At 36.2% G+C, this 10,084-nt stretch overlaps 1 protein-coding gene across 6 annotated transcripts in view; it reads right to left on the minus strand.

The window, feature by feature from the left end:
- GRXCR1 (glutaredoxin and cysteine rich domain containing 1) overlaps positions 1-10,084 on the minus strand; it is a 308,941-nt gene that overhangs the window by 277,325 nt on the left and 21,532 nt on the right. For 2 of the 6 annotated variants that reach the window (XR_004679243.1, XR_004679242.1), the window contains exon 3: positions 369-443. The exons of 3 other annotated variants lie outside the window; for them this stretch is intronic. The gene's annotated coding sequence lies outside the window, so the exon portion shown is untranslated. Of the gene's footprint in view, positions 1-368; positions 444-5,782; positions 5,815-10,084 lie in introns of all 6 variants that reach the window. One more of the 6 variants, XR_004679240.1, reaches the window with a different exon arrangement.

Raw genomic sequence — 10,084 nt, forward strand, 5'->3', positions numbered from 1 at the left:
AGGTCTTTTTTTTAATCCCATAACCTTTTGTGGTTAAGCTTTTATGGTCCCTCAAAAGCCACTGATTTTTAGAAGATACCTTAACATGATTACAGAGAGTGAATATAAAGAATAAAAAAATTGAAAGTAGTTTAAAAACGACCATAAATAGTATTTTTAAATGATTTTCTTCTGAAATTCTAGTATTTGGGAACTAAAAATGAAAGCAGACATACCCCAAACTAAGATTCCATAAATAATGTGTTGCTTACTCTGAACACCAGAAATATTTCTTTAAACATAAGCACTGCTTTTCATCACAAAGGAATTTGAAAGATCACTTTCTTCTTCCAGAGAGATCAGAAAAGATAAAAAATGATAATCAATACCTGTCATTTTAATCAAGGAGTATAGCCTTTAGACCTTTACTTTCCCCTTCCCACGTCTCCTTCTGACACAGTCATCTGGAACAGCATTTAAAAGAGAATTATTTCAAAAAAAAAAGAGAGAGGGAGAGAGAATTACTTCTAAATTTCACCAATATTGTGGCCAGGTTTAACCTAGCCCATATGTGTCCTTTGTGCATATTACAGAAAGGTACTCTTTCTTCCAGACTGACGTCTCTTGATCTTGTCACAATGCATAGCTTGTCAGTCAGAGCATGGCCCCCCTCTCTTCCTGGACAGGAGCCCTAGGGCAGACAAGGCACAGTCTGTCCAACATCCATGGCAGCCCTGCTTGCACCTGAAAGATTGAGGTTGTTTGCCTCAAATTCTTTTCTCAAAAAACTCTGAGAAATTTCCTCCCCCTCCATGGTTATACTGCGCTTATACAACCTTTAATGGAAGAATCAGGAGAAAAGTTAAAGAAATAAATTCCTAGGAGCTTTATTTAAAGCAACAGAAGAGGGGCACCTGGGTGGCTCAGTCGGTTAAGCGTCTGCCTTAGGCTCAGGTCATGATCTCAGGTCTTGGGATCGAGCCCCACGTCAGGCTCCCTGCTCAGCAGGGAGTCTGCTTCTCCCTCTCTCTCTGCAGCTCCCTCTGCTTGTGCTCTCTCTCTCAAATAAATAAAATCTTTTAAAAAATGAAAATAAAAAAAAATAAAGCAACAGAAGATTTGTTCTGAAGTTTTGCAAATGTACTTCTAATACCCAACCCACTTACTCAACCACTGACTTAGGCTTTCTCTGAGCTTTCCCAGCACTTAGAGGGCACAATTTTCAAGAAAACCAGAAGGAACACAGCTAGAAATCATTATATTCAGCTACTCTAATTTTTCTTAATCTCCATTTTAAAGATAATCCTATTTTTCCCAGTTTTTTTCTTTTCCTATCATGCTTTTTAAAGTATATATAATATTAATTCACAAGTCTAAATGATCATAGATTTCTTTAATAATTTAATTTTAACATGGCATTTTTATCTAAAACAAGACTACTTTTTAAATAATGTTTGTAATCTCTTTAGAATAACCAATGTAACTTACTACCTTTAACCCAATTCACTCACTCTAGCACAAATCAAATTTTATTTTCTCACAATTCATCATGTTTATATTTTTCATGTATTCTACAAGTTGTTTCCAAACATTGTGACCTATTTTATAACTTTTATTCTCTCAATCTTAGTCATTTCTTTCCCCTTAGCAATATTAAAACTTGAAGATGACTCATATTATCAGAGAAAATATAGAGATCCTCTTCTCACAACAACTGAATATATATGTGTGTGTATATACATATATATATAGCATAATAATATAACATACGCCATAGTCTCATGTATATAAAATACTTGAAGACCACTGAACTCACAAAGATATAAAAATGCGCCACAGAAGATACCTTTGACTCCAATTCAAAGCAGATTTCTCTTAAAAATAGGCTACAAATACAGAAATTTGGGTGAAAAATCAGATCTAAAAGATTCTCTCTGGCCATCCTTCCTCCCTCCACTCTGCCCCAAATATGTCAACCAAGTCCTAAAGAGTAACAGAGACTACAAGAGTAAGGGGCTGAACCATCCCACTGGCTACACAAATCATCAAATCTCTTCTATTTCTTCTATTTAGGTACAAACCCAGTGACCATACAGTTAGTATCATTCATTAAAAATTATGATGTATTTATGCTTCAAAAAATGATAGAAATGATAATGATTAACCTTAGACTTAAAGAAAAAGATAATATTAAGAATAATGTAATCAAAGTAAATGATGATAACACATACATGCATACATATACGCATTCATGCATATATTGATAGATGTATACCTAATACATAATACATACAAAATAAAGGGGAGAGAAAAAGGGGGAAATGATGGAGCAGAAGAATGCCAGTTAATAAATGTAGAAATAATAAACTTAGAAAAATCACCCTTTTGCAACCCCCTACGTGATACTGATGCTAACACCACTGAGTGAAAAGTTGAAGAACAGGTTTCAGAGCATCATCTCACATACCGCTTTTCATTTGTAAGAGGAAGATCTTCCTTTATGTTGCAGAGATCTAAGCAGACATCAAGTAACTAAATAACCAAATTGTTCATTATCAAGAATGGCACAAACAGACATCATGTGCTTCCTAACGTGATGCAACAGGAAGTACACAAATGGAAGTGGGACATTCTTCTAGACAATGAGCCCACACTCCAAAAATGTCAAGAGCATGAAAGCAAACAAAAAAAAAAAACAGAGGAACTATTGTAGATAAAGGAGATTAAAAAGACATGATAGCAAAATGCATTCCATGATTTCTGTTGAATCTTGAATTTAAAAAAAAACTATAAGGGGCAGCACCTAGGTGGCACAGTAGGTTAAGCATCTGACTCTTGGTTTCAGCTCAGGTCACGATCTCAGGGTCATGGGATCCAGCCCCGTGTCCCATACGGTTTGTGCTCAGCAGAGTCGGCTTAAGACTCTCTCTCCCTCTCTTCCGGCCCTTTCCCACCACGCTCATGCATTCTCTCTCTCTCTCTCTCAAATAAATAATCTTAAAAAAAAAAAAACTATAAGGGACTTTTTCTTTAATAATTGAAGAAATTAGAATATGGACTGTATATTTAATTATATTACTGAACAACTGTTTAATCTATTCGATGTACTAGTAGTATTGTGGATGTGTAAGAAAAGTTCTTGGAGAAACATACTAAATAATTTAGAGGTGAATTGTTATAATATCTGCAATTTATTTTCAAATAGCTCAGAAAAATGTGTATGCATGATACATAAACATACATAGACATGGATACATACACACAGGAAGAGAGAGATAAAGTACATGTGGAAAAAGGGAAAAAGGAAAAGGGTTAACTGGTAACTAGCAAAGAATGTATTATTACTTATTGGATTATTCTTTTAACTTTCATAGCATTGAGATTTTCAAAATAAATTGTGGAAGAAACGAGCTAAAGGGAAAAGGAAGGAAAGTTAATTGATCTGGAAGTGCTTCAGGATAATTCCTTGGAGTAGATAGTTCCCATTATATCATTGAAATGCTATGTTAGAGGCAACATAAATATATATTATGATATTATATAATAATATGAAAGTATAATCACCTCTGAAGAAAATGTCCAAACAGATTAACTCAAAGATGAAATTCAGTTAACAGTTAAAATTACCCAGAAGCAGCATGGCACCTAAACTCTACAACTAGATAATAGTGAATTTTAATTTCACTTTTGCTATTTACTAGATGGGCATGATCCCCAACATTAACTGGACATTTTCTGGATTTCTTTTCTGTAAAACAGATAATAATACTTAACCCGTATGGTTGCCTGACAATTAAATGTTGTGATGCTGCCGGTCAGTGGGTCTCAAACATCAGTTGCACCAGGCACCTGGATCTGTAAGACCTGGCCCCACTCCAAGTTTTCCAATTCAGTAGGTCTGGGATGGAGCTCAAGAATGTGCATTTCCAACAAGTTCCCAGGTGATTCTGGTGCTGCTGGTCTGGAGACCATACTTTGAGAACTGAGACTATATAGATATTCAAATAGAAAATTGCGCATACTCCACCAGCAACAATACAGGGAGAAATCTGGTCCACCACCCCTCAAGGTGGCCTTTATTACTTTGAATGTGCTCCTTCACCACCCTATTGTGACTTGCACATTTTTTTTCCCTTCAGTTGGAAGATCCTCATCCTTCCCATCCTTGCCCTGATCCTAAACACACATAAACCTCTCACTTGCCAAGAACTGAATACATACAGCATGTAAACTGCACTGACTTAGTTCTGTTTCTTCCCTGAAAGTGGATGTCATATGTAAAACAAAACAAGACAGCCTGATTATACTGGATTCTCCTTAACCCACCCCTGGAACATAACCTCCAGGATGGTCAGACAGATCCAAATCTTCAGTACCAGACTCAGAAAACTCATTGCCATAGGCCTCATGGGCCCCAGCTTAGGTCCTCTTTTTTCATACCACTGTCTGGATCAATTCCAAGCTTACTCTGCACTCTGATTTGGGATTGGGGGCCTCGACCCTCATGGATAGTTGTCAGAGGAATAGAATAATAGACTGTAAAGAGTATGGCTCCAGAGACCCAAAGAATCCTTGCGTGATTACTAGCTACAAGGCTCTTACAGTCCCTTGAGCCTTAGTGTGCTAATCTGTACAATGGGAAAAACATAACTTGATTCATAAGATGAAAGGAGATAATGTATATAAAAGCACTGAACTCAGTATCTGACTATAGTAAGCATAAGATATGTTAGATTAAAAAAAAAATTGGACTGATGATGAAGAGGACAATGACAATTGATAAAGGAAGGACAAGAAAAACCTTCCTATTGGTGAAATTTTAAACCTTTGGCTATTCCCTGGCCAGCTTCTGTTCTACATTTCTCCCTCCATCTTAGACTCCCACCATGCCTCATAGCCCAGTAACAGGACTCTGAAAACCAAATTAAAAATCTTTCCAATAGCTGTCTTAAATCCTAAGACCAATGAATGGGCATTCTGTTCTTCCAATGGTAGAAAGGACTTTTAAAGGGTAATGGGAACAATTACTAAGCTTCATGGAATTTCTTAATGGTGGAGATGTTTCCAAGGCCCTCTTTATGCAGGGCCCTGAGGGTGGATGCTGGAAACATTGCCCCAAATAAAGCTAGAACACAGTGCTCTATTCTGCAATCTCATGAGATGGAATCCTGAGCGAGAGACAATAAGCAGTAGACGACAGAGCAATGGACTGAGTTAGCACAGCTGGATTTCAGTCAGGGGCTCTCACCAACAACTAGCTGTAGGGCCTTGGACATTATTTTGGAGTCCTCACTTATCCCATGTGTAAAATAAATACTCATTCTGTAGGATCTCTTCTACCTTTCACAAATGATGGTTATCTCTGTCTCAACTTTGGCTCTGGATAAGCCTTCTAACCTGGAAGAAGAATTATATGATTGACATAGAGGGTTGTTCAGTTCATGAAAGTCCTGACATTTGGGGCACCTGGGTGGCTCAGTCGTTAAGCATCTGCCTTCCGCTCAGGTCATGATCCCAGAGTCCTGGGATCAAGCCCTGCATTGGGCTCCCTGCTCCATGGGAAGCCTGCTTCTCCCTCTCCCACTCCCCCTGCTTGTGTTCCCTCTCTTGCTGTGTCTCTCTCTGTCAAATAAATAAATAAAATCTTTAAAAAAAAAAGTCCTGACATTCACCCAGTAGCTGGCCTCAAGAACCAGATCACAATTGTAAGGAACCACCTTGAATAGAGAACAGAAGAAAATAATACTTTGTTAAAATAAGTTTTATGGAAAGGTAGTCAAAAACCTCACAGGTATATACTTACCATATTGACATTTCTATAGCTCCATGTATGCCCTAAAGAATGAAAAGAAATGCTTTTTAACCTTTAAAAAAAAGCTATAATCAGGTAACAAAATAGGCTGAACAGCATGATTTGATTTTTAAAGAATATAGAGAGAGTTGTACACACTAAGGTAATAATGGTATTTATCACTCAGTGAGAGTTACAGATTTTTAAATTTTTGTCTTTAATTGTCAATATTTTCTTGTTTTCTACCATGTGCATGTATTGCTTTTGTAATAATAAGCAATACATAATATTCTGACTCCTGCTTCTCTCTCTGTCTTGCATTCTTTTACAGTTTCTCTGCCTAGAAAATAATTCAGAATACTATACTTCTAATTTTCATGGATAAAAAGAAAAGCGATTCATAGCTCCCTAGCATGTCTTCCAAAGAGAACAATTTTTTTTTCCATTAAACTCTACCTCAATCTTTATTGAGGTCCTTTAGGTTAATATCCTTAATTGTGACTGTTTCTCACAAAAAAAATAAGTACGTGCTCAGCCTTCCATCAAAAGGTGTTGCAGGTTTCAGAACTCAGATTCACCTGCTTGTACTAAAATTAGTTATGGAGGTTTTTACATTGGGTCCCTTTACAGCTTGAAGGAGACGGAAAAGGAGAGAATTGACAACATGGATTCAAATTCTACTCTAGATTGAATCATGACTCTGCCATTCTCAAGCTGTGCAACCTTGAGCCTTTTACTCACCCTCCCATGTCTTGTTTTCTCATCTGCAAAACGAGCATACGATGTTGCTAGGACTAAATGAAATCCTACTTGTAAAGAGGATAGTTCAGTACCTGAAAAACAACAGGTACTTATTAGAGCATTTGATGGCCCAATAAATTCAACTCTAATTAATTCTAAAATAAAAATTATGCTCCTTCTCAAATAACTTCAAACACTAAGCTTGTACAGTCCAATCCTAAATCTGATTCCATCCTCAGCTTTTCCCTGTTTCTGAGAGAAATAAATACACTTGAATATACTTTGGGCAATTTTTCTGCTTTGATTTTAATATATAAAAACTCTACCTACTCTTTCTCAATTTGAAGATCTTTTAAATGCGCAAATGAGCAATTTCTATTTCTTAATAAAAATATTATTATTTCTCAGAAGCAGAATTAGTATCTAATCAATCTAACTATACAAACACAAACTTTTTGAGCTGGAGGAAAATTAAGACGTAGGCACATCTTTTCCATTCAGACAGATGCCTGTTAATATAAACTCCCGTTTACATATTCAAAAAATTAGTTTTTGAGGTCCTAACACTGAAATAAACAGACTGTTAAATAGAATATTCAAAGGGGATGACCCAGACACACTAGTGCTGCTACATAAATGGGGAAAGTACTTAGCCCATTTTCCAAAGTGGTTTATAATAATACCTACTTCGGGGCGCCTGGGTGGCTCAGTCGTTAAGCGTCTGCCTTCAGCTCAGGTCATGATCCCAGGGTCCTGGGATCGAGCCCCGCATCGGGCTCCCTGCTCCGCGGGAAGCCTGCTTCTCCCTCTCCCACTCCCCCTGCTTATGTTCCCTATCTCGCTGTGTCTCTGTCTGTCATATAAATAAATAAAATCTTTAAAAAAAAAAATACCTACTTCACAGAGACACTGTGAGAATTTGATGAGAAAATAATTTAGCAGAATCTGAATACAGTAAGTGCTTATTAAATGTTATGAATATTATCATTACTTTTTATTACTGAGAAAATATAAGCACTTAAGTTAATTCCTCAAGATTTTTTAAAAGAAGACTGTATCAGAATAATTTCCCATGAAATTCACAGTGTATCCTGGTCTATTATCAAAGTTCATTCCTTGACAAATTATTCTTCTTGCTACTTCCTTGGCCAGCTTAAGAGAAAACCTCTTTAATTCCCTTACTTTGAAGTTACCCCTATGGGAGTACATTCACCTGGCTGAATTCAGCCCTTTACAGTGGGTAATTAGAAATTATTTTTCTTTTTAACCATGAAACCATTTAAACATGTAAGAGTACAAAAGGCAAGGGAAAGACACCTGTAAATGAAACAATGCTAAATTACCAAGTTTAACATGTGTTAAAACATTGCTTTGTTTTTGTTTTTTTTTTAAAGATTTTATTTATTTGCGAGAGAGAGAATGAGAGACAGAGAGCATGAGAGGGAGGAGGGTCAGAGGGAGAAGCAGGCTTCCCACTGAGCAGGGAGTCCGATGCGGGACTCGATCCCGGGACTCCAGGATCATGACCTGAGCCGAAGGCAGTCGCTTAACCAACTGAGCCACCCAGGCGCCCAAAACATTGCTTTCTTTACTTCAATTCTCTCACTTTGCTTTCTAAAAACTGAAATGTTATAGATACATGTATATCCTCAACCTGTCATTTTCTTCCCCAGCAGTAACCACTATCCTAATGTTGGTGTGTATTATTTTCATGATGTTTTTCTACTTTTATTATGTATGTAGAATCCATAAATAGGACTATTTCTAAATTTTACATAAATTATACTTTATCCTTTACAACTGATTTTTGTTTACTCGGCATTACATTTTTTAAATTAACTATTCATGTAGGCCTGGACCATTCATTATAAATCCTGCATACTAATTGTTTGAATAAACCATGGTTTATGTGTTTATTCACCGTTAAGTGGATTATTTCCTGTATTACAAACTTGCTCAGAAATCTCCCTGTGTACAAGTGCCTGGGTTTTTCTAGGGTAGAGAAGTATCTTGGCAAGACTGATGCATCTTCAACTTTACAAAGTATTCCCAAATTGCTCTCCAAAGTCATCAAACCAATTTACACTTCAACCAACATGGGCATGATTTCATCTTCCCCCACACCCTTACTACTATTTGGTATCATTATATACATTGAATTTTTCCAACTTGCTATTGATATATCTTTTCACATCTGCCTGAATTATTTTCCAATCCAATCATTTGCCATGAATCTCATAATACCATTTTCTGGAAAAAGTCTGTAATACGAGAAAAAGAGCAAATGAACACATGATTCTAACAATTCAATCATTCATGAAAGATATCTTTTTAAATGAAAAGACCAAATCAAGGAAGGAAGGGAATGGATCAACATCTGAAAGTATAAATATGAATCAAAAAAGCATGTTCTTCTTATAAGGTAGCCACAGGTAAACCAGCACAAAAGAAATCTTAAAGTTTAAGGGCGCCTGGGTGGCTCAGTTGTTAAGTGTCTGCCTTCGGCTCAGGTCATTGTCCCAGGGTCCTGGGATCAAGCCCCGCGTCAGGCTCCCTGCTCGGCGGGAAGCCTGCTTCTCCCTCTCCCACTCCCCCTGCTTGTGTTCCTTCTCTCGCTTTGTCTCTCTCTGTCAAATAAGTAAATAAAATCTTTAAAATAAAAAAAGAAATCTTAAGGTTTAATTCCTGTTCTGCAGTTTAGGACCAACTAGATTATACTAATTCCTTAAGAAACCACAAAAGCTGTAATTTCCTCTTTGTATCTTTCAGAAGCAGGGTAGAAGTATATAAAGCCCACTGTAAAAATTAATAAATTTTGCTTGTTGAGAGCTCATATTCCATTTAGTTGGTAAATCAAGATTAGTTCAATCATTTATACATTAGTTGAAGATAAATTAATAAGTTTGGTGCACTAGGTTGCTTTTACATAAAGGGAATTGAATACAAATCTTTCATGTTACAAAGGTGCTTGCTACTCGGCCTTCATAAAAATAAAAACCACAGTGGTCCTATGAATATTAATGCCAATAGTTTTACACAAAGGAATATTAAACACAACATTAAACTATTATGTGTTCTTGCCTACCAATATTGTACTCATCTCCAGAAAAAAAATTATGAGTAACCCTGGCCTTGATAAATGTAATTTTTGTTTTTTGTTGTTGCTTCTGTCATTATTGATTTGGTTATTCTATTTTCATTTATACTTTCTACCATTGAAAAATTGATAATATTCAGCTGTGTAAACTGTGTCTTTATCCGTTCAAGTCATTGGGATGTATTCTAGGTAACCTCGTCACAAGGAACATAGAAACTTCTAGAAATAAAGTCTTTACAGATACATGGAAAAATAAAGCTGATGCATGGTACTGGCACATTACATGCTAAGAAGCCATGAAGATGCTTTGATCTTGATCACAATAAGACTCTCTGTAGAACATTAAAAATAATTTTCTAGTGATTTATTAATTTCACATTAGACAAAAGTACATTGCATGTCCTTCCATTTTCTTTTTTTTTTTTTTTTTTAAGATTTTATTTATTTGACAGAGAGAGGCACAGCAAGAGAGGGAA

This window comes from Mirounga leonina, unplaced genomic scaffold, assembly GCF_011800145.1.
Source record: "Mirounga leonina isolate KUSES-001 unplaced genomic scaffold, KU_Mleo_1.0 Mir_129, whole genome shotgun sequence".
NCBI lineage: Eukaryota > Metazoa > Chordata > Mammalia > Carnivora > Phocidae > Mirounga > Mirounga leonina.